This window comes from Zea mays, chromosome 1 (assembly GCF_902167145.1).
Source record: "Zea mays cultivar B73 chromosome 1, Zm-B73-REFERENCE-NAM-5.0, whole genome shotgun sequence".
Lineage (NCBI taxonomy): Eukaryota > Viridiplantae > Streptophyta > Magnoliopsida > Poales > Poaceae > Zea > Zea mays.
The window spans coordinates 282704175-282727329 of record NC_050096.1 but is presented as its reverse complement, the minus strand read 5'-3'; positions in this window follow the sequence as shown (position 1 = coordinate 282727329).

Sequence of the window (23155 nt, the reverse complement as noted above, 5' to 3'; positions counted from 1 at the left end):
TTGGCATGTTTTCACTTCAGTAGTGAAATTGATTTTGTTGGCTTCGGTTTTATGAACAACTCTTTCGGTAAAGCTAGAGCTGTTTTGGTAAAACCGTTTGACAAAACAGCTCTGCATGTAAAGCTGTATAAAACAATTTGTTTGTTTCGGACTAAAACCGACTGTTCAGACTGTTGTAGTTATCCGCAGAGATAAACACTATAAAGCAGTAGAAGTCGGTGCGAATTAAAGTCAAACATGTTTTTCCACATAGAGACCAATAACCCACCACTACTGAGGTGAATCGCCATGATTTCTTCGTCCATCTCAAAACTATATGACAGTATAAACTAGTGAGCTTCCTGAGCAAGGTCGTTTTGTGTTTTGTCTTGTTTGATTGCTTCTTAATTTCCAAAGTAACATGTGTTTACATGGTTATTATGGTCATACATAAAGATTATTTACTTGGAATTACAAAAAACTAAAAAGTATAATCATGTTTTTTATGTGCCGAGAACTCTACCGACCCATATTCATGGACGTTATTACAGAGGTAATATGTGATTCAAAAAAATATATACTGCATATCGTTTTTGCCGTGTGGTTGTGTGACCGTGTCCGTGTGGCTTCCGCATTAATATCTGTTTAAACTATACTACATCATCAGGAAGACAGAAAACCCTAGGCTGCGTTGGGCCAGCCGCCAGCCCACGACCCAATCAGGCCCATTCTGTGTAGGCTGTAGCTGTGGTCCTTGTTGATTGCAGAGCTTTCTCCACAAAGCACCGAGCTTGTTCTTATCTGGAAGCGGTTTCGTTGCTTGACGAAAGATCTCTCTCGATGCCCTTGCTTGTCCTCTCTCGTCGTGTGGCATCTGGAGCACAGCTAAGCGGCTGTTTCGAAGCCCACTTGTAAAGCCAGGAGCCAAGCGAAGAGTTTGCATTCCTGAGCGTACGTTTTTGCCCCCCATCGAAAACACCAATAAGCTGACACCAGAAAGAAGTATCCTTAACGGTTCACACCAGCGTGTAGTCACAGCTGTAAGCTGTTTCAGGCAACGCGGTGACCGACTAGTGGAGTAGTGGTGGCGATAAGCTGACAAAACCACTGCCCCATATAAGATCGGTTTAAAACAGCTTCACCAATTTCAAATTCATATTTCAAAAAATTAACAAAGTCTTGGTCTACTAAATATAGACTAGCATATAGTATGTGCTAACGTTATGATCTGGAAAGAAATGATCGACACCAGGAGACGAGGGGAAGAGGAGGCTGGGAAGGCAGGGATCAGATAGATGATTCATATAATACTGTCTATTGAATTTGAGAACAACTCAAGTTTACTAAATTTAGAAGAAAAAGATATCCATAAGTACCACTAATTACACATGTACCGATTCCATCGTCTCATTTTTCCGACGACGCCCTTCTTGATCGACTGGTCATGGCTCCGCCCCCCCTCCCCCCACACCCATTCTTTCCCGATCGTGCCCTTTTTCCGGTCACGCCACTGTTCGACTCGGTTCTGGACACGCGTGGGCGTGGACACACTATGGGACTGTTTGGTTCAGTTTTGCTGACTAACTTTTCTGAGAATCTGGCTATGGAGAATCAGACTGTGTAAAGAATCTGAATATCATCGTGATTACGTGCGGAGAAAGATGAAGTGCTTCAAAAGGTTCAGTATGTAGAAAGTAAAGGATTCCTACTATCGTGACGACTCGACCGATTTTATATTCATGTTGATTTTGGATATTTTTTATCAAAGAAATTATTATAGAAATGGACCGAAAAGCTAAGATGTTTGTGTCGGTGTTTTGGGTCCGACCGCACACCCGGGGTTGCCCCTCAAGGTGTTTTTAGGAGTAGGACGGTGTCGCCGACTGTAGCTAAATGGTTCGTGTCGGATGCACGAGGAACAATGGACAGTGTTTACAGGTTCGGGCCGCTTGGAGATGCGTAACACCCTACGTCCTGGTGAGAATGCTTTACGTGGTGGATTACAAGGGAGCTCTCTAACACTAGAGGGTAGAGAGTTGGGATGGATGGCTGAGTAGTGAGATCGATCCTTCTGAAGGGGTGCCCCCTAGGACTTATATATTCGACCGTGAGGCAATACATGCGGATGTGATAACAATGCGCACCTAAGAGATAGTGAACTGATTGAGTCTATCTTCCTATAGTTCTGCCGACTTATCCTCACCTGGTTCCGTTGTACGGGGCTCCAGCGCGGGGAAGTCGGGTCTCTGTTGTGGTTGCTTGCTCAACGTTGTTAGGCCATCCGGGCTCGCACCGATCCGGCCTTATGTCGATCTGCTTCACTGGTCGTTCTTCCCCAGGCCCATGAAGGGATGACCTTACGATTTATTGGGCCCTTGGGCCTTTCGTGAGGTCTTTTATCCTTCCAGTGGACCCGGGGGATATCTGTCCCCACAAGCCCCCGATCTTTGGGTTGATTTTGAGATAATCGGCCCAAAGATCCTAGGTCCAGCTTGCGGTCTTCGTTTATGGCAAGAAATGCTTTCCGGACAGTTTGGTAAAAACGATTTCTTATTGTCTCCTTCTACTTTGATCACTCGAAAATTGGTGCTCTGTCTCACACTCGTGCCTTGGAGATCAGCATTTCGTATTGTTGGACCCTGAACTTCATTGGGTGCACCCAATGGGTGTAGCCCCCGAGCTTCGAGTGGATTTTTGAAAATAATCCACTCGAAGGTCTTCATCAGAAATCATTTTTATTTTCCGCTTGCACTTTGTTGGAGGTCAGCTTTGCCTTTAATCTTGCCGTATGCTTTAGAAGTTAGCATTATCTTGACTTGAAATGGCGATTCATGGGGTGCACCGGAGGTGCACTAATGGGTGTAGCCCCTGAGCTTCGAGTGGATTTTTGGAAACAATCCACTCGAAGGTCTTCATTTCGTCTTCTTTTGTTGAGAGTCATCCTTTCTTTTTCCGAATGCCTTAGAGGTCAGCATTATGTCATCGATATTATGCTTTAGAGGTCAGCATGTATTTTGTCTTTGAGGCCGAGTTCGTGATCTGCCCGTATCTTGCTAGGTGGTGCAATTTATTTGATCTGTGACTGATTGGACGTTTGTTGGACGTCCCCTGGCTAGTCTTCATGTCGCTTCTGTCGGTCAGACTTTGTACTTCACCGGCTATATTTGGCTTTCCTTTGATCCTTACTGATATCTCATTTTTGTTTTGAGGTATTCATTGCATGCCCTGCACGGATGTGACAGTTTTGAAAAATATACTGATAATTCCTAGGCGTCCCCCCAATGGGTGTAGGCAAGGGACGTCTTGGTACGCTAAGTGTTTTAGCCGACTGCTTCTGAGTAGTAATGTGACGTGACAGCGGGTGTAATCATATCGCCCGCGCAGTTGACTGGAGTCCCAATGGGTGTTGCGTTGCGTGAAACGGCGTCAGCCGCCTGACGTATCTTCAGACGAGTTGAAGTGTATATTGAATATTTTGCGACTGTTCAGTGACCGTGGTAGGAGGTGAGCGGTTGCCTTCTTCTTCTATAAATAGTGTCTTTGCCTCTCCGATTTTTTCACATCTCTTGTTGTTCTCTACTGCTTGCTTTTTTCTTCTACCTTCATTTCCACCATGGGCAAGAGTAACAAACGCAAGCGCGAGTCGACTCCTCCATCGGAGGACTTCGGCAACTCGGAATACTCGGAGGAGGAGTTCTCCTCCGAGTCTGAGGGGTCTCCGGCTCCTGTCTCTCCCCCAGCGTCGTCTGACGATTCAGATGACTCCCCGGGGATTGCCGCGGAGGTCTGGACTTATATCCGGGCCGTCGAGCGCTCTGGGCTCGAGGGCTCGGATGAGTCGGAGTACTCCTCGGACGAGGAGGACTCTTCGGACTCGTCCGAGGAGGGCGGTGGCGGCGATGGTGGAGACGACGACGACGACGGAGGCGACGGTGATGACGGCGACGATGGCGGTGACGGCGGCAGCAGGGGCGGCAGCAAGGGCGGCAACGGCGGCAGCAGCAGGGGCAACAACGGCGGCGGCGGCAAGGGCAGCAACAAGGCCAGTGGCTAGATGCCACTGGTCTTTAGATGTTAGTATAAGTTAGAAGTAGTATAATGAAATAATGTAGTAGTAGTTAGTAGTGTAGAGTAGTAGAGTGTAGCGTAGTAGTAGTAGTAGCAGTAGGGAAGTATCGACTCATAATGAGTTGATTTGTAAGTTCTGTAACTTCCCTTAATGAAGAATGATTTCGTCTCCTCCTGTGTTGATTATTTTGCTTCATAGTCAGTTGATGGTTGTCACGATATTTATTGTCAGTGACGTTCTCTATCTGTTATGCTTGTGTCGTAACTTGGAGTTCTCGAATCACTCATCCGTTTGCCTTATTTGTGAAGTCGATTCCTCTGGAATAGTAGCTGAGTAACTCGGGCATCATATCATCAACTTTAGGGGTGATGGCTGAGTTATTATTGTCAACATTTACGCTTCTGAAGTAGCGTCCAAATGATGACGAAGCCACATCAGCGTTGGAATGACTGATGATCACGTCGGCGCTTTTTTAGAGGTAACAGCCGAGTGACTTATGACGACGTCGGCGTTTTAGAGATAACTGTCGAGTGACTGAAGACGATGTCAGCATTTTAGAGATAACTGCCGAGTGACCGAAGACGACGTCGGCGTTTTAGAGATAACTGCCGAGTGAATGATGGTAACGTCGGCGTTTTAGAAATAACAGCCGAGTTAGAACGGGCTGCGTCGGCCACTTTGAAGGTAATAGCCGAGTGATGATGTGGCACACCGGTGTTTTAGAAGTAACCGTCGGGTGATGACATGGCACGCCGGTGTTCTAGAAGTAATCGACGGGTGATGATTGGGCGCTTTTTGGAAATGGTATCCGACCCGGGAAGATCCCATATGTACTGCGCTTTCAGCCGCCCCTGCTTTCCGTGCCCTAGTTCTTGCTTTCCTGCCTCCAGATCTTCTCTGTCCTTTTGCAATTCGGCTCCCGCTCTGTTCGCCGGTGGAGTTGAGATGGCGCCCAAGCGAAAGGCCTCGAGTTCATCTGTTGCAGTGATTCCCCCTATCGACCCCAACAGCCAGCTGCCTTTCGCAGGTAACCATATGTCTGTTGTTTCTGAGCCTGACCTTCTCCATCTCGTGTCCATCGGGGTCCTTCCTCCGAAGGAGCTCTGTTCTTGGCGGATTTGCCATGGGGTCACTGTTCCAACGAAGGATACCCACGAATCCGTGATTTATGTTCCTTTTCTTCTCCGCGGTCTCGCTCTTCCTATTTCTCCCTTTTTCAGCGGTCTCCTTGATTTCTATCGCCTTAATTTGACCCATCTGAATCCAAATTCCATTCTGCAAATTTCCATTTACGTTCATTTATGCGAAGCTTTTCTTGGCGTCCTACCACATTTTGGACTGTGGAAGTACTTGTATCACTGTCGCCCTGGGATGGCCGGGGGGCAGCATCAGCTGGTGGGGGTGCGAGTTTGGAGATGCGCCGTGGGAGGAAGACTGACTATCTTGAAATCCCACTCAAGGATAGTATCAAGGGATGGCGCTTGGAGTGGTTTATTGTTGAGAACCACGGAAATTCTCTCCCTCCACGGTCAGGAAGACAGCCGGATGTTCGTACTCCGAGTTGGACCGAGTCTCCCACGGACCATGAGGTGGCTGAGGCAGGGGCTTTGCTGGCTGAGGTTGGACTGCTAAAGGAGAGGGGTCTGACTGCAGAGGCTGTGGTTGCTGATTTTGTTTTCAAGAACATTCAGCCGTTGAAGGATAGGGCATACCCGGCCTACCTATACCGAGGTCTAGCTGACTCAACCCGGGTCGCCAACAGAAGAATTCCTGCTGTAGACTTGGTGAACCGGCTTGAAATGATACTCAGAGGCAAGGTATCAAATGTTGGCGCCCCTGTCGCATACTCGGCCTGAAACCTGCCTCCTTCCAAGGCCTTTACTCATTTTGTGTCGAATCCTCCTGCTGCTGACGGCGGTTTGGGCCTTAGAGTGCGACCCTCTGCCGAAGAAGTTAGTGCTTTGGTTGCCTCGCTTGGAGAAATTCCTGATGATGAACGACAGGTCCACTTTGAGGTGCCTTTGGATCCTAGTGATGCAGAGATAAGTGCTATGCTTGATATACTGGCTGAGGACTCTTCTGATGCTGCTCCTGCTGGGACATTGGTGGTGGCGCCTCTCCCGGAAGCTGGTACAACCTTGGATATTCAGAGGCCTGTCAGTGTTCGCCCGAAACGCCCTTGTCGAGCCAATCAACTTGATTCTCCTGCTGATGAGCAGAAAAAGAAAAAGAGACGTCTTCGGCGAGTATCTAGTTTGGATCGGGATGTTGGTCCTTCGGTTCCTGCTGCTGAGGAAGTGCCAGTTGGGGACTTGTTCTCAAGTGCTATGAATTAAGAACAAGGCAACATAAAATGTTAAATGTTAACGTCCTTCGTCCATGAAGCATTATTCCCTTGAGGATAATGGGCCTTGGACGAAGGTTGATGAGAGTAAAATTACGAAGCTTAAGTCTTCATAATTAAATTTCAATACATATTGTGAGGTAACATAAAATAAAAGGTATAAATAAGGTAAATAAATCATAGACGAGTTATGTTATATTTAATAAATTGAATCATTGAATACAATAATACCTCTGCCTTGGCAAAGGTTGGATTCCGAAAGATGCGATTGCAATTACTAGAATGCGTGAACAGTAAAGGAATACTGTTCACTATTTATAGGCACAGGACGCAGCCTGTGAGAAATTACAAGTATGCCCCTTATGAAAGCTTACAACATTGACTCAGACCTTTATGGACTAAAAGGTCATTCTATCTTTAAGTCGGTTTGTAATACCGAAGCTTCACGAAGACGAACCTTCGACCATCTTATACAAACAGCTTCAGCCGAAAACCGCTTCCTCCTGTAAGACCTTCGGCGACGAAGCATAGGCCCAACAGTAGCCCCTTTCGCGGTGCTAGATCGTTTTTCGTAACGAGCTTGATCCGTGAAAAAAGTCTCTTAGGCTTCGGGGAGCCGAAGGTCCAAAAAACACCTTCCTTGAGCTCGTTGTCGAGAAACGATTTAATTTCCCAGCGCGTAGCGGTCCCACGTTGCAGAGTTACTGTTTGGTCTCTGCGGTCCACCGCACAGCGAGTGCAAGCGGGTTTCCGCCTGGTGTAAAAATCCTGGCGCTTCGCCTTCTTTCCTGCAGTACTATATAAACAGATGAGTAGGTGTGAAGTTACCACAGCATTCATTGCTATTTGCACTGTTCTGCTGCCAAAATTTTTAACCATCGCCGAAGCTTGTCTGTCGGAATCAAACGAAGCTCCAGTTTGAGGCCTGCTTCGTCAGAAAAAACTTCGGAAGAAGAAAGTGTTAAATTTCCACATATTCATAATTAAATGGCCAGAGTGCGTTCTACCGCCAGGGTTGAGCGTGAGGGGGGCGAAACTGAAGCTTCGGAGACTGTTCCCATCTCCGAAGCCATGCAACGATCCGGGCTGGTGACTTCGGAAAAGATCCCTAGTGATGATGCAGAACAAGCAGAACAAGCAATCGCTGAAGTAGAAGAAGAAGATATTGAGGAAACTGATCCCGAAGATGATTATCACATTGCCATGCCAAGCAAACCCAGCCACTTGGACTTCGGGAAATCTACTGTTTCGAAGGCTGATCTGTCCAAGATGGTAAAGTCAGGCTTTTTTACTGAAGACCAGAAGAAGCTATTACGCTTCGGGGGAGAAGAGACTACCCCAAAGCCGGAGAAGGATGAAATTGTTATTTTCAAGAGCTTCCTAAAGGCTGGATTAAGATTCCCCCTACATGGGATTATTGCAGAGGTACTGAAAAGGTTCGGTATCTATTTTCACCAGCTGACCCCTAACGCTATCGTTAGGCTTAGTGTTTATATCTGGGCACTCCGAAGCCAAGCGGTGGAACCGTTTGCGGACAGCTTTTGCCGAGTTCACGAACTGCACTATCAGACGAAGGCTAGAAAGGATGGATTACATGACAATTTTGGTTGCTATAATTTTGCTTATCGAAAAACTACGAAGTTTCCTGTGATCAGCTACCGAAGCAAATGGGCAGCAGGGTGGAAATCGGAGTGGTTCTATGTCAAGGTTGATGACGATAAGGAAAAGCTTGTGCAAAGTCCACTTGAACTAATCTTCGGAGAAACCCGCCCCCACTGCAACATGACACCAGAGGGTCCAACTCAAAAAGCAATGTATGAATTCAAAATAATTGCAGAGCATATCAGTACAAGGGACCTGGTCCAGGAGTTTTTGGCTTTCAAGGTTTTTCCTAGTGTAAAAGAGTGGGAAATGCCGAAGCTGAAGGGGGAGAGAAAAGAAGGTGAACTCGTGCGCTTACCTTACTACTTCAAGTTTAAGAAATACTTTAAAACACCTTGCCAAGAGTGGCTGGATACAATTGAAGTGATGTGCAATGAAATACTTGGCAATTATTCTAAAAAAGAAGATCAGTTGATGACCGCAGCCTTCGGCACCCGTCCGAAGCGAAGACTAAACCGAGTGCTGGACGCCCTGGGTTTCGAATACCCTGATTATGTAAATCTGAACAAAGGTGCCGGAGGCCAAAAAAGGAAAAGGATAACTGAAGCCTTAAATGAAGATGAAAAAGAATTACCAAAGAAGAAAATTCCGAAGAGGAAGAAAGCGTCTTCTCCGAAGCGTAAAATATCCGACGAAGAAGAAACCCCCGCATCACCCTCTGCCGCTGACGTTGAGGAAATTCTGAAGGTAATGACTGAATCCTTACCTGCGAAGCTAAGTCCACTGGGGCCCCATCTGACAAAGTTTTTTCAGAAGGACAAGGAGCCCGAAAAATCGAAGAAAATAATTAAAGCAAAGAGACAAAGAATTATCACTGTGACAGAAGTAATTGACAAGACACCGCCAAGAGCTTCAGCTCAGAAAGCACCAGCGACTGCGGAAAGGACAGATATTGAAATTGCACCTTCGGAGGTCGCAGCTGCCGAAGCTGCCTCAGCTGAAGATTTGAACCTGGAGAGCACAATTGAACACATTGACAAAATACTGCTAGACATGGCTGCAGAAGAAGCTACCACCGCCGCCGAAGAGGCCGCGACCGCAACGTCGGAGAAAGGGAAAGAAATTGCTGATGAAGCTTCAGAAAACGAAGCCTTCATGTTCCAGAATTTAGTTGGGGAAAAACTATCAAAAGCTGAGATAGAAGAGCTTAGAGAGTATGCCAAATCCTGCGGATACAAACCTGGAGCACTCCTCTTCGGAGGCGTTGATGATGAAAAATTAGATTGTATTCGAGATCAAACCGGAGCCAAAGTTATCGGTACTCTGTCCAAGAGTATCGGCTTTCCGAAGCTAGAAACAGACATCAGCCGCTACCGACGACAACATATCGTTGGTAGTTTATTTTATTCCAACTTCAAGGTGAACTACTTTTCCCTTAACTTTTATTGTTTCTAATGATGAAAACATGTCTGACGAAGGTTGTTTTCGTGCAGAGTATGCTGTTGAGCAAAGCCTTGCAAATGCAGCAAGATTTTGAAGATAAGAAGCACGAAGTTATAATTGAAAATTTGGAAAGCAGAATAAAGGAGCAATCAGATGCTTTCGAGAAAAAGAACTTTGAGCTCCAGGCAACCGAAGGTTTACTGGCGGAAGCTGAAGCAAAAATAATAGAACTGAACACGAAGCTTCTCCGCCAGTCTGAGCAGTTCGAACGAGAAAAACAAGATCTTAATGCAAAACTTGAAGCCGAAGCTCAACAAAATTCAGAATTGAGAAAACTATTGACGGGCCTTCAAGAAAAATGCTTGGAATTTAGCAACAAATGCATTCAACGATTAAGAAAGATTTTTCACTCAGTTGGAGCCAGCAGTGAAAAATTCACCCCCTCAGCTGAAGATCTACCAAAAACCTTCGAACATATTGAGGGTGAAATTGACGAGCTCGACGAAGTCATAGCTGGGCATGGTGACTTCTGTGCCTGGGTGGCTTCTCGGGGCACTACTGCAGCTTTCCTAAAAGCTGGCTGCGAACATGGAAAGATTGTCAATAGGCCAAATTTCACTTTATCACCATCAATCCTAGATGATATTCCTGATCTCGCCCAAAGTATCTCTAATAGATTTGTGAAAATGATATGGACAAAAGGTGGCCGAGAAAAGGCTGGAGACGAAGCTCGGAGTCACCTTGAACCTGTAAGAAACCATACCTTGCGCTTACCTTTTCCTGCAAGCTCGATTTTTACTTATGACAACCTTATTCATGTAGGATGACGAAGCCGAAGCCGATGATTAAGAAATGATGCCGAAGCTGAAGCTCCTTGGAGATTAAATAGTAGACTGTAGACAGTACTTGAGAAACTTTTGAGATAACTTTTGCAAATGTAACTAAAACTTTATTGAATTCTGTTCATACCTTGTAATATATTCTTATCCTTCCATTGATGTATGAGAAGTGCTTTGATGTGGACGAAATTTTTCTTTTTTGAGCCGAAGGCGAAAAAACACCTTCCCTTCTTTTCGTACGCAGCGAAGCATAGAAAACAACATTTTCCTTCTTTCCGAAGCTCTCCTTTTTGTACACGAAGCTCTTTCTTCCCTTTTTTTCTTTTTGCCGAAGCAACCACTTATGCCATGAAGATGATTATCCTACATATGCCTGGATGAATGTTTATGAATGCAAATGATATGATGTAATGTGATGTGCAAATGAATGGCCAAACACGTATCCGAAGCCACACTCATAGCCATTATTTCCTTAAAAACAATCACACCTCAGCTCTGCATTCCCTTAGGAACGACTTTGGAGCTTCTTCGCCTTTACTTTTGGCGGAATCAGCGTTGACTTTTTGCTGTAAGCTCTGCATTCCTTTAGGAACGACTTTGGAGCTTCTTCGCCTTTACTTTTGGCGGTATCAGCGTTGACTTTTCGCTGTAAGCTCTGCATTCCCTTAGGAACGACTTTGGAGCTTCTTCGCTTTTTACTTTTTGGCACTCGATGGTGCGCTCTCAGCTTTTACATTTACATTCCTTGGGGGATTTTGCTCTTATAGAACTAACAAAGGAAATTACATGTGATGGCCCCATTAAAAACCTTTCTCCCCCTTTAGAAAGGAAAAGGGTGCCATAAGAAAGAAAAAACATAAAAAATTACATCAAGTTACACATAATATCGCCGAAGCTCATCCGCATTCCAAGATCTAGGAATGTCGTTGCCGTCCATATCCTTCAATCTGTATGAACCGGGTCTTGACGAAGATGCTACTAAGAAAGGTCCATCCCATTTCAACTGCAACTTGCCCACTGTTTCTGGGTTGGCCACTCTCCGAAGCACCAAGTGTCCTGGCTCAATATTTTTTAGCCGAACCTTTCTATCTCGCCATTTGATTGTTTCGGCTTGATATTTATTGATGTTCTCCACGGCTTGCAGCCTGATCCCTTCTAAAGCATCCTTTTCTACAGAATAAGCAGCTTCGGAATCTGATTCTGCCGAAGCTACTACCCTTATTGATCCGGTTTTAGCTTCCTCCGGAGTTATTGCTTCGTCACCGAATAACAACTTGAATGGAGTAAAGCCTGTAGACCTTGATGTTGTTGTGTTGTGGCTCCACACCACTTTGGTTAACTGATCTGGCCACTTTCCCCTGGGTTGATTGAAGATTAACTTCATTATTCCTGTCATTATAATGCCGTTGGCTCTTTCCACGAGTCCGTTTGACTCCGGATGCCTGACTGATGCAAAATGGATCTTCGTACCAATTTGGTCACAGAAATCCCTGAAAGCTTCGGAGTCAAACTGTGTTCCATTATCCACAGTGATAGCCTTTGGCGCCCCGAAACGACAAACAATATTCTGCCAGAAAAACTTTTGGACGGTGGCCGAAGTTATTGTGGCTAAAGGCTTTGCCTCAATCCATTTAGAAAAATATTCCACAGCTACTACAACATATCTCAGGTTCCCCTGGGCCGGTGGTAACGGACCTAACAAGTCAAGGCCCCACCTTTGCAATGGCCAAGTGGGTTGTATGAGCTGTGTTAAGGACGAAGGTTGTTTTTGATCTCTTGCACATTTTTGACAACCTTCGCATTTTTGAACTAATTCTGCTGCATCCGAAGCTGCCTTCGGCCAATAAAACCCTTGGCGGAAAATTTTTCCAAGTAACGGCCTAGATCCAATGTGAGATCCACACAGGCCTGCATGTATTTCTTTCATTAACTCTATACCTTCGGTTCTAGATAAACACTTGAGTAGCGGAGCACAAACTCCATGCTTGTACAATTCCCCTTCTATCATGACATATGGACGAGCTCTTGCCTCTATCCTCCTGTTATAAGCTTCGTCATCTGAAAGGAATTTACCCTGAAGATAAGAGATGATCTCAGTTCTCCAATCTTCGCTATAAACAGGAGATATATTGAGGACTGCTCTTTCAAGAAGTTCCACCGAAGGTGCTTTTATTGTTTCGAAGAACACATCCGAAGGTAAGGGCAGCCCCTGTGCTGCTGACTTAGCTAGCAAATCAGCATGCTCATTTTGTCCTCGAGGGATATTTTTGACAGAAAATCCCTCGAAGGAAGCTTCAACTCTTCGAACCATATCCAGATACTTTTCAAGCTTCGGATCTTTAGCCTTGCAACTCTTGTCGATATGACCCGAAACAACTTGGGAATCAGTTTTAAGAATGGCCCTTCTGATTCCCATTGCTTTTAGCTTCCGAAGACCCAGAAGCAGGGCTTCGTACTCGGCAATGTTGTTTGTGCAACTAAAATCAAGCTTTGCCGCATAACAAGTTTTAACTTTGGAAGGTGAAACCAACACAGCAGCCGCTCCCGCTCCGAAGGTTCCCCAGGACCCATCGCAAAACACTGTCCATGCTTCGGCGTCTTTATTTGTTTCTTCCTCCTGAGCCCCTGGCGTCCAGTCAGCAATGAAGTCTGCTAACGCCTGGGACTGAATCGAAGATCTATGAACATATTCAATACAAAATTCATTGAGCTCTGCAGCCCATTTTCCAACCCTTCCAGTAGCTTCTCGGTTCCTCATAATATCCTTCAGAGGTTGTGAAGAAGGAACAATTATGTTGTAAGCTTGAAAATAGTGCCGAAGCTTCCTGGATGCCATCAAAACAGCATATAACACCTTCTCTAATTCTGTGTAGTTTTTCTTTGATATACTAAGAACTTCAGATACAAAATATACTGGGACCTGCCTCCTAACTTGGCCATCAAGCTTCTCCTGGACAAGTGCTGCACTTACCGCTGAATGTGAAGCTGCCACATATAATAATAAAGGAGCCCCTGGCGTAGGTGGAGTTAGTGCTGTTAGATCTATCAAATACTGCTTCAGCTCTTCGAAAGCCTTCTGCTGGATTGGTCCCCATTGAAAGACTTCGGCTGACTTCAACACTTCGAAGAATGGTAAGTTTCTCTCTGCTGATCTGGATATGAATCTATTAAGAGATGCCAACCTTCCTGTCAATCTTTGAGCCCCCTTTTTTGTAGTTGGTGGCTCCATCCGAAGTATAGCTTCAATCTTACTTGGATTAGCTTCAATTCCCTTTGTTGAAACCAAGCATCCTAGAAATTTCCCCTTCTTTACTCCGAAGACGCATTTTTCTGGATTCAACTTTAAGCCAGCTTGTCTGAAACTGGCGAAGGTCTCCTGCAGGTCAGCAATATGATTCTCCTGCTTCGTGCTTTTTACAATGATGTCATCAACATAAGTTAGCACATTTCTGCCTATCTGAGACTGGAGAACCTTCGCAGTCATTCTGCTGAAACTTCCTCCAGCGTTTTTGAGCCCCTCAGGCATCCGAAGATAACAATATGTGCCACTTGGAGTTATGAAGCTAGTCTTCGGCTCATCTTCCTTCTTCATCCAGATTTGATGATAGCCTGAATAACAGTCTAACAGACTCATGAGCTCTGAAGAAGCTGCTGCATCAACTAAAGAATCGATCCTTGGCAGTGGGAATTCATCCTTCGGATAAGCCTTGTTAAGATCTGTAAAATCGATACACATTCGCCACTTGCCATTGGCCTTTTTTACCATAACAGTGTTAGCTAGCCATTCTGGGTACTTCACTTCTCTGATAACTCCTGCGCTGAGGAGTCTTTTGACTTCGTTGCGAGCACCTTCGGCCTTATCATCTGACATTTTCCGAAGCCTTTGCTTTCTGGGTCTGAAGGATGGATCGACATTGAGCGAGTGCTCAATAACATCCCTATTAACTCCGCAGAGATCATTGGCTGACCATGCAAAAACATCTTTGTTGTTGAACAAAAACCTTATTAAGGTTTTCTCTTGTTCTTTGGATAACTGAGAGCCCAACAGCACCTTCTGCTCTGCTATATCCTCACATAAGAGCATGGGCTTCGGCTGATCTGCTGAAGCTGCTTTCTCCCTTCTGAATTTGTATTGTTCACAAGCTTCAGCTCCATCTATGTTATGGATTGCTTTTGAATCAGTCCAGTTTCCTTCGGCCCTTCTGGCAGCTTCCTGGCTTCCATGAATAGCGATGGGTCCGTGATCCGAAGGTATCTTCATGCAAAGATAAGCAGGGTGAAGAATTGCTTCAAAAGCATTGAGGGTGCCACGACCAATAATTGCATTGTAAGGGTATTCCATGTCAACAATGTCAAACACAATTTGCTCAGTTCTAGTGTTGTTGATGAACCCGAAGGTCACTGACATGGTAATCTTGCCCAGTGCTACAATCTGTCTTCCTCCGAAGCCACAGAGAGGATGTGTAGCATCATGAATCTTATCTTCTGGCTCTTGCATTTGTCTGAAGGCCTTAGCAAATATGATATCAGCTGCACTACCTGTGTCAACCAAGACATTGTGGACCAGAAATCCTTTGATAACACAAGAGATAACCATGGCATCGTTGTGTGGGTAATCCTTGAGCTGAAGGTCCTCTTGGGAGAAGGTAATAGGAATGTGAGACCATCTTGACTTGATGAAGGGTCCTTGCACCCCAACATGCTGTACCCTTCTCTGTGCTTCCTTCTTTAGTTTCTTGTTAGCTGGCTCTGAGGACGAGCCACCTGTGATCGGGAGCACCAGCTTCGGGTCCGAAGCAGCTCCAGCTTGGTCGTTGAACGAAGCCATCAGCTCAAAAAGTGGAAGTGAGTTCACCGGAGGTGGGCGCCAATGTTGGGGACTTGTTCTCAAGTGCTATGAATTAAGAACAAGGCAACATAAAATGTTAAATGTTAACGTCCTTCGTCCATGAAGCATTATTCCCTTGAGGATAATGGGCCTTGGACGAAGGTTGATGAGAGTAAAATTACGAAGCTTAAGTCTTCGTAATTAAATTTCAATACATATTGTGAGGTAACATAAAATAAAAGGTATAAAGAAGGTAAATAAATCATAGACGAGTTATGTTATATTTAATAAATTGAATCATTGAATACAATAATACCTCTGCCTCGGCAAAGGTTGGATTCCGAAAGATGCGATTGCAATTACTAGAATGCGTGAACAGTAAAGGAATACTGTTCACTATTTATAGGCACAGGACGCAGCCTGTGAGAAATTACAAGTATGCCCCTTATGAAAGCTTACAACATTGACTCAGACCTTTATGGACTAAAAGGTCATTCTATCTTTAAGTCGGTTTGTAATACCGAAGCTTCACGAAGACGAACCTTCGGCCATCTTATACAAACAGCTTCAGCCGAAAACCGCTTCCTCCTGTAAGACCTTCGGCGACGAAGCATAGGCCCAACAGTGCCTGTGCCTGAATTTACTGACGCTGACCCCAATGGGTGTGATCCATCTGTCGCTGATCCCAATGGGGGTGCTCCATCTGTCGCTGATCCCAATGGGTGTGCTGTCTGCGTTGCTAATGAAAACGACGGGGAGGAAGAAGATGAAGTCCCTTTGACTCGGAAGAACAGTCGACAATATGTTGCCAGTGGGGAAAGTAGTGGAGTTCCTTCTCCTGCCCTGTCTACCCTCATTGGTATACAAGAATTGTCTCTGGTGAACTTTGATCAGACTCTTGAAGATATGGTTCCAGATGATCTGTTATCAGAGCTGGCGGATGGTGACGCGATGGATGTTTGTGCTGATGTGTTCGATGCCGGGTTGGGGTCATCCCGGGCAGCGTCCCGCGCCTCATCGACCTTGGAGCGCGGTCTTGAGGGTCAAGAAACTGACTTGAATCGTCTTGCTCCCATCGAAGTAGCTGAGGGACCTTCAGCCTTAGAGGCGGCTACCGCAGAGAACTTGGGCCTCGAGGATGGTGTTGACACTTATCCAGCCCCCGAGGGTGTTACCGGGGATGATTCAGCTCGGGTGGGAAGCGTAAGCCGCGGCCCAGCCCCCGAGGGTGTTGCCGGAGACGATCCGGCTCAAGTGGATAGCGCAAACTATGACCCAGCCCCCGAGGGTGTCCGAGCGGGGTCTCCCTCTTGTACTTCCATGGATGTTCACGCAGGATCTCCCCCACACTCTGGTTGCATGGTGGTAGCCCAAGCTTTTGGTCAGGGAATCGCTTTAGAGGCTAGCGTTCCTGACGACCAAGTTTTGGGCTCTGCTGATGACACTGAATTGGTTCCTGCTGGTTCATTGCAAGCTGCTCCAGATGGTGACCCTGCTCCAAGCCATCAATTGATTTCTCATGATTTTGGAATCCCCTCATTCTTCTCCAACCTCCAGGTACTACGACCTATTCTAGTCTGATTTTAGCACCTGACGAACTGCTGTCTTTGCACTTATCTGCTCTCAATATCAGGCATTGGTGGACGAGATGGCTAGTCAGCTGAAGTTACAGGGTGCTTCTGTTCCAGAAAGAGCTTCGTCTCTGGCACGTTGGAATCCGGTGCTGCTTCAACGGCGTGTCTCTGACTTAGAGGCGACAAATGCTGGTTAGTGCTTTTCTGCTTCCCTTCGTCTACCTTATTAAACTGCTTCTCAATTTGACCCTTTTGCTTGATTGTTTCTCGCTAGATATGGCTCGGGAGTTTTCTGTTCTTGAAGAAAAGCATTCTCAAAGTCAGGCTGAACTGGTCCGGCGGTGCTCTGATTTTGAGGAAAAGTATTCCCAAAGCCAGACTGAGCTGGCCCAGGCCTCTACTGCTCTGAATGATGCTAACACGCTGAACTCTACTCTTCGCGCTCAGCTTGATTCTGAAAAGGTAACTCATGAAACTGTGCCTTGTATTGCCGTGTTCTTATTGCTTGCTTGATGTTTGAAGAAGCTGATTCTTGTTTGTAGGAAGAAAAACGTGCCCTTGTTGCTTCTCGTGACAATCTTGACAGGCTATATCGTAACTCTAGCAACTCATTGACCATCCTGGAGAGGAGTCATCGCTTCACCATGGAGGAGTTAGACAATCATCGCTGTAAGCTGCAGGAATCCACGGATGACGTGATCCGCCTCAGGCAGTTGATATCAGCTAAGGATGCTGCTATCAAGGAACTGCGTGCTTCCAAGAAGTCCATCGCCCAGGACTAGAGACCGCTCAGTTGGTTGTCAAAGTTGTTGAAGAAACTTCCGTTACTCTGAGGGCCCAGCGCGACAGAGCCATGGATAAAGCCATTCGCGCGGGGCAGATCTTGATGAGGAGACCCGGCGTGGTTGTTCCCGACGATATAAGGGCTGATGTGAACGCTGCTCCTGATTCCTCAAGTCGCCCTTCTTCGTCGGTCGCTCCTGAGAAGGATGTTGCAAAATAAAGAAACATTGCGTGCTTTGAGCGCGCGGTTATCATGCTCGGATATTTGTTAGAGGACATCAGCTCGACATTTGAATGTTACTGTTACTCTCCTATTGTTTTAGAATTCAGCAGTACGTAAATTTGCAGGAGTAAAATGTTGTGTGATGATTTTGAAACTTCCTCACGGGATATAGAGGTCACCCCTATATGAGTAATCGTAAGCATGTAAAATCGCCTTAAGTCGTTGCTGACTTAAATCGATTGCTTTTGTTAATAGGGCATAGTAGTAGTCCCAAGTTAAGTAAGCGCGAGCATGTTGCACCGTCTTAAGTCGTTGCCGACTTAAGCCGATTGCTCCGTTAGCAGGGCATAGTGGTCACCCCGAGTTAAGTAAGCGCGAGCATGTTGCACCGTCTTAAGTCGCTGTCGACTTAAGCCGATTGCTCCGTTAGAAGGGCATAGTGGTCACCCCGAGTTAAGTAAGCGCGAGCATGTTGCACCGTCTTAAGTCGTTGCCGACTTAAGCCGATTGCTCCGTTAGAAGGGCATAGTGGTCACCCCGAGTTAAGTAAGCGCGAGCATGTTGCACCGTCTTAAGTCGTTGCCGACTTAAGCCGATTGCTCCGTTAGCAGGGCATAGTGGTCACCCCGAGTTAAGTAAGCGCGAGCATGTTGCACCGTCTTAAGTCGCTGCCGACTTAAGTCGATTGCTCTGTTAGCAGGGCATAGTGGTCACCCCGAGTTAAGTAAGCGCGAGCATGTTGCACCGTTTTAAGTCGTTGCCGACTTAAGCCGATTGCTCCGTTAGAAGGGCATAGTGGTCACCCCGAGTTAAATAAGAATGCAGGTCGATCATGAACAAACTGAGTATTCTTGAAGCCTTTTTTATTGATGACATATTTCCCATTTTACAGTGTACATTGTCGTCCCGATAGCTTTTGAAATACAGCTAGGGATAAAACTTTCTGAGGTGTTCTATATTCCAGGAGTTCCCAATTTCTGTGCCGTCCATTTGAGTGAGACGATATGGTCCCGGCCGAGTGACTTCTGCTACTATGAATGGTCCTTCCCATAAGGGTGATAACTTGTGCCGTCCCTCCCCTGTTAGAATTCGGCGGAGGACGAGATCTCCCACTGAAAAGGATCGTCGTCGCACGACCTTGTCATGATAGCGTCTCAAAGTCTGCTGGTATCGTGCTGATTGAATTATTGTGTTCAGTCGTTCTTCTTCGAGTACATCAATATCCTCCAGCCTAGTAGCTTCGGCTTCTGCTATGCTTTCAAAGACCAACCTTGGCGCCCCAAACTTGAGATCAGCGGGTAATACTGCCTCTGACCCATAGACCATGAAGAAAGGAGTGTTTCCATGCAGAGCTCGGCTAGATTGAGTTCTTAGGCTCCAAACCACGTAGGGCAATTCCCTTATCCATTTTCCTGTGAACTTTTCATTTTTATCGAAGACCTTTTTCCTGAGTGCCTCCAATATCATCCCGTTAGCTCGTTCAACCTGCCCGTTGGCTCTTGGGTGTGCTACCGAAGCATACTTGATCTGAATGCTCTTTTGCTCGCAGAAATCGAAGAACTCTGAACTTGTGAAGTTGGATCTTAGGTCAGTTATGATACTGTTCGGTATTCCGAATCTGAATATTATGTCTTGTATGAATTCCACGGCCTTGGCTGAGGTTAAAGAAGCAATGGGTTTGAATTCTATCCATTTAGTGAATTTGTCGATTGCTACCTGAAAGTCGCCTAGAGGGGGGTGAATAGGGTGAAACTGAAATTATCAAAAATAATAACAACTACAAGCCGGGTTAGCGTTAGAAATATAATCGAGTCCGCGAGAGAGGGTGCAAAACAAATCGCAAGCGAACAATGAGTGAGGCACGTGGATTTGTTTTACCGAGGTTCGGTTCTCGCAAACCTACTCCCCGTTGAGGTGGTCACAAAGACCGGGTCTCTTTCAACCCTTTCCCTCTCTCAAACGGTCCCTCGGACCGAGTGAGCTTTCTCTTCTCAATCACTTGGAACACAAAGTTCCTACAAGGACCACCACAAGATTGGTGTCTCTTGCCTCAATTACAAGTGAGTTTGATCGCAATAAAGAATCAAAGAAAGAAGAAAGCAATCCAAGCGCAAGAGCTCGAAAGAACACAGGCAAATCTCTCTCACTAATCACTAGGGCGTTGTGTAGAGTTTGGAGAGGATTTGATCACTTGGGTGTGTCTAGAATTGAATGCTAGAGCTCTTGTAAGTAGTTGAAGTGGGAAAACTTGGATGACTTGAATGTGGGGTGGTTGGGGTATTTATAGCCCCAACCACCAAACTAGTCGTTTGGTGGTGGCTGACTGTCGTATGGTGCACCGGAAAGTCCGGTGCACACCGGACATGTCCGGTGCGCCAGCCACGTCACCAGGTCATTGGGATTCGACCGTTGGAGCTTCTGACTTTTGGGCCCGCCTGGTTGTCCGGTGTACACCGGACAAGTACTGTAGATTGTCCGGTGCACCTTCTCGCAAGAGCCTGACTTCTGCGCGCTTCTGGCGCGCATTAAATGCGCATGCAGGTGACTGTTGGCGCGAAGTAGCCGTTGCTCTGCTGGTTCACCGGACAGTCCGGTGAATTATAGCAGAGCAATTTCCCGAGGCTGACGAGTTCCAGAGCCGCTCTTCCCTGGGGCACCGGACACTGTCCGGTGTACACCAGACAGTCCGGTGAATTATAGCGAAGCGCCTCTGGATTTTCCCGAAGGTGAGGAGTTTAGCGTGAAGTCCCCTGGTGCACCGGACACTCCGGTGCGCCAGACCAGAGGTGCCTTCGGTTATCCCTTGCTCTCTTTGTTGAACCCCATACTTGGTCTTTTTATTGGCTAAGTGTGAACCTTTGGCACCTGTATAACTTGTACACTAGAGCAAACTAGTTAGTCCAATTATTTGTGTTGGGCAATTCAACCACCAAAATCATTTAGGAAATAGGTGTAAGCCTAATTCCCTTTCAATCTCCCCCCTTTTTGGTGATTGATGCCAACACAAACCAAAGCAAATACAGAAGTGCATAATTGAACTAGTTTGTATAATGTAAGTGCAAAGGTTGCTTGGAATTGAGCCAATATAAATACTTATAAGATATGCATGGATTGTTTCTTCATTTTTAACATTTTGGACCATGCTTGCACCACATGTTTTGTTTTTGCAAATTCTTTTGTAAATCCTCTTCAAAGTTCTTTTGCAAATAGTCAAAGGTAAATGAATGATTTTGCGAAGCATTTATCAAGATTTGAAATTTTCTCCCCTGTTTCAAATGCTTTTCCTTTGACTTAAACAAAACTCCCCCTAAATGAAATTCTCCTCTCTAAATGAAATTCTCCTCTTAGTGTTCAAGAGGGTTTTGATATATCAATTTTGAAATATTATTTTTCTCCCCTTTTGAACACAATAAGATACCAATTTTAAATTTATTAATTGAAAATCATACCAATTGAAAAACTCTGTTTAAAATTAGGTGGTGGTGCGGTCCTTTTGCTTTGGGCTATTACTTTCTCCCCCTTTGGCATGAATCGCCAAAAACGGAGTCATTAGAGCCCTTGGAATTACTCTCTCCCCCCTTTGGTCATAAATAAATGAGTGAAGAATATACCAAAGAACGGAGTCCTTATCTCCCCAAAGATGGAGAGTTGCTCGGAGTGATGGCGAAGGATGAGTTACAGAGTGGAAGCCTTTGTCTTCGCCGAAGACTCCAATTCCCTTTCAGTACACCTATGACTTGGTTTGAAATAGACTTGAAAACACATTAGTCATAGCATATGAAAGAGACATGATCAAAGGTATATGAATGAGCTATGTGTGCATATCAACAAAAGAAGTTCCTAGAATCAAGAATATTTAGCTCATGCCTAAGTTTGTTAAAAGTTTGTTCATCAAGTGGCTTGGTAAAGATATCGGCTAATTGATCTTTAGTATTAATGTAAGAAATCTCGATATCTCCCTTTTGTTGGTGATCCCTTAAAAAGTGATACCGAATGGCTATGTGTTTAGTGCGGCTATGCTCAACGGGATTATCCGCCATGCGGATTGCACTCTCATTATCACATAGAAGAGGGACTTTGGTTAGTTTGTAACCGTAGTCCCTAAGGGTTTGCCTCATCCAAAGTAGTTGCGCGCAACAATGGCCTGCGACAATATACTCGGCTTCGGCGGTAGAAAGAGCTACGGAATTTTGCTTCTTTGAAGCCCAAGACACCAAGGATCTTCCCAAGAACTGGCAAGTCCCCGATGTGCTCTTTCTATTGATTTTACACCCCGCCCAATCGGCATCCGAATAACCAATCAAATCAAATGTGGATCCCCTAGGATACCAAAGCCCAAACTTAGCAGTATAAACTAAATATCTCAAGATTCGTTTTACGGCCGTAAGGTGAGCTTCCTTAGGGTCGGCTTGGAATCTTGCACACATGCATACGGAAAGCATAATATCCGGTCGAGATGCACATAAATATAGCAAATAACCTATCATCGACCGGTATACCTTTTGATCGACGGATTTACCTCCCTCGTCGAGGTCGAGATGCCCATTGGTTCCCATGGGTGTCTTAATGGGTTTGGCGTCCTTCATCCCAAACTTGCTTAGAATATCTTGAGTATACTTTGTTTGGCTTAGGAAGGTGCCCTCTTGGAGTTGCTTCACTTGAAATCCTAAGAAATACTTCAACTCCCCCATCATAGACATCTCAAATTTTTGTGTCATGATCCTACTAAATTCTTCACATGTAGACTCGTTAGTAGACCCAAATATAATATCATCAACATAAATTTGGCATACAAACAAGTCATTTTCAAGAGTTTTGGTGAAGAGTGTAGGATCGGCCTTTCCGACTTTGAATCCATTTGCAATAAGAAAATCTCTAAGGCATTCATACCATGCTCTTGGGGCTTGCTTGAGCCCATAAAGCGCCTTAGAGAGCTTATAGACATGGTTAGGATACTCACTGTCTTCAAAGCCGGGAGGTTGCTCAACATAGACCTCTTCCTTGATTGGTCCATTGAGGAAGGCACTCTTCACGTCCATTTGGTAAAGCTTGAAGCCATGATAAGTAGCATAGGCCAATAATATACGAATTGACTCAAGCCTAGCTACGGGTGCATAGGTTTCACCGAAATCCAAACCTTCGACTTGGGAGTATCCCTTTGCCACAAGTTGAGCTTTTTTCCTTGTCACCACACCATGCTCATCTTGCTTGTTGCGGAAGACCCATTTGGTTCCTACAACATTTTGATTAGGACGTGGAACTAAATGCCATACCTCATTCCTCGTGAAGTTGTTGAGCTCCTCCTGCATCGCCACCACCCAATCCGAATCTTGAAGTGCTTCCTCTACCCTGTGTGGCTCAATAGAGGAAACAAAAGAGTAATGCTCACAAAAATGTGCAACACGAGATCTAGTGGTTACCCCCTTATGAATGTCGCCGAGGATGGTGTCGACGGGGTGATCTCGTTGGAT